Here is a 2,683-nt window from a genome sequence, read left to right as displayed (position 1 = left end):
TTTTATGCCTTCTTTTAGTGTATTTTCTAAATATTTTTTATGTATTGCTTCATATATAAAGAAACCTCAGTCAACTTAAACATAGGAAAAGGTTTTCAGTTTCACCATATGTTTTTTTTAGGTAATCATATGTTGATTTTTTAGGTGATCCAAGTATTTCTCACAACAGTTGTGCTGATTCTGATGATTTTTTTTTAAATTTGTATTTTATAGAGGAAATTTCTCTGATACTTGGAACTAAATATCTTCCAGGTAATTGAAGTAAGATTATTTAAATGAAAAGTTAAATGATTTGAAGATTTTTTTCATTTGTTTATTGTTAATTGTAATTATTGTATTGCTATAAGTGTGTTATGATTTGTAGTCTGATGCCATTTATTATCATGTATTCCGAGTATTTTCATGTGAATTTTCAAGGAAACTTGAAAGTGAAATATTTATGTACAAGATATCATATATATATATATATATATTCATTTTTTATTTCTTATTTTTATCATGATGCAAGTTCGTTTCCCTTTTGTATTTCTTGTAAAAATTTTTTTATCATGCTGGCAGCATTTTTATTTATTGTTTACTTATGTACATAAGAATAAAATTAAATTGATTTCTAAAAAAAATATATATATATATATATATATATATATATATATATATGTATATTAGGTTACAGAGTACATGATGTCAACAGTACTCTGCAGTGATGCCAAGGCATCTGTATACATTCTGGCATGTAAATGTAAAATGTACTGGTAAATGTGTAGTCTTGAACAGACTCAGGTTGACCATTCCTGACACATGAGAATTGAATCCCATCCACTAAAAAAGCCAGTATTCACAGTTTAATTTCCAAATCCGTATTAAAGCAACTTTCTTTACTAGGATTTGAACCTTAGAACTCTCAATTTCAAAATCAGCTGATTTACGATGATGAGTTTACCAGTGGATCACATAACAATCAAATTGGGTTGCAGTTTGTGCAGACATTGACATCACCTTTGGCTTTCCAAATTGGTACGGTGATGCTTGTTTTCCATTTTGATGGTACTTCATGTAACAACGTGGCAAAAATTATGCAGAACTGGAATTAAAAGTTAAACAAACTGGCTAGAATTTCTGTAACTTTCTCTCCCAATAGTTTCCACATTTCAGCAGGGTTATCATCTGGTTCTGGTGCTTTGCCAGTTTTCATTTTGTTAATAACAGTACAGACTTCCTGGTTGGTGATTTGAGGTGCTGGTCCATGGACCACGCCGGCTGTAAGGATTGGTGGATGTGGATATTCTTCATTGCTTGTTTTCTGTAGTAGATCTTTAACAATTGAAAATGTCTACCCGGTTTTGAAGCAGCTGTTGGTTATTATCCTTGACCTGCATCACATGACCAGTGTCTTGGGCTGAGTGATGCCATGAGGCAGCCAGCTGGTAGATACGAAGGTTATTTTTTTCAAGGTCTGATCTATCGCGAAATAAAATCCTGCCCAAAAATCAGATGAACCTTTGTGCATATGTATTGCGCAGCGTCTCTAGTATGGCCTTCAATCACGCCGCGTCACTTCATTTAGTTCTGAACACGCAGCTAGCAAGTAAACATGTCTACAACAATAGCATCTCTTGCCAAGTGTGAAGTGCGTGCGGTAATTCGATTTCTTCAGGCTGGGGGGTGTAATGCAGCTGAAATTCATCGATGAATGTGTATGGTAAAACTTCAGTGAGTGACAGAAAAGTGCGACAATGGTGCAGGAACTTTAAAGCAGGACATACAGATGTTCATGATGCAGGCAGTCAGGGAAGGAAGCGAATGTCAACTGATGATCTCGTTGAGTGAGTGGATGAGGCAATTCGAGAAAATTGTCGTTTCACAATTTCTGTATCTAGTGATTTGTTTCCTGAAATTTCAAGGTCAGCTCTCTACACCATTGTGAGTGAGAGACTTTAGTATCGCAAACTGTGTGCGAGATGGGTTCCCAAGATGCTGTCTGACCATCACAAAACAATGAGAATGGAAACCTCCCTAACGTTTTTCCAGCGCTATCACAATGAAGGAGAAAATTTTTTGAACAAAATTACCACAGGGGATGAGGCATGGGTCCATTTCAAAACTGAAGAAACAAACGAACAATCCAAACAGTGGATGCATTCTCATTCTCCCAGTAAACCAAAGAAGTTCAAGCGAACCTTCTCCAACAGAAAGTGTATGGCTACTGTGTTCTGGGACCAGAATGGAGTTCTCTTGGTGGAATTCATGGAACGTGGCACGACCATTACTGCAGCCTCATACTGCGTGACTCTTCAACGTCTACGAAGGGCAATTCAGAATAAGCAGAGAGGAATGTTGTCATCACGCATTGTCTTTCTCCATGACAATGCTCGGCCGCACACTGCAGCTGTAACAAAGAATGCGTGACTCTTCAACGTCTACGAAGGGCAATTCAGAATAAGCAGAGAGGAATGTTGTCATCACGCATTGTCTTTCTCCATGACAATGCTCGGCCGCACACTGCAGCTGTAACAAAGAAGCTCCTGCAGCGTTTTCGTTGAGAACTGTTTGATCACCCACCATACAGCCCGGACTTGGCTCCATCCGATTTTCACCTCTTTGCTCACATGAAACGCTGGCAAGGAGGACAAGATTTTGGCACAGACATCGAGCTGCAGACCAGCGTAGAAACATGGCTTAAAAC

The sequence above is a fragment of the Lycorma delicatula genome, chromosome 5 (assembly GCF_047948215.1).
Source record: "Lycorma delicatula isolate Av1 chromosome 5, ASM4794821v1, whole genome shotgun sequence".
Lineage (NCBI taxonomy): Eukaryota > Metazoa > Arthropoda > Insecta > Hemiptera > Fulgoridae > Lycorma > Lycorma delicatula.
The sequence above is the reverse complement of the archived record's forward strand: the minus strand, read 5'-3'. Positions refer to the sequence as shown.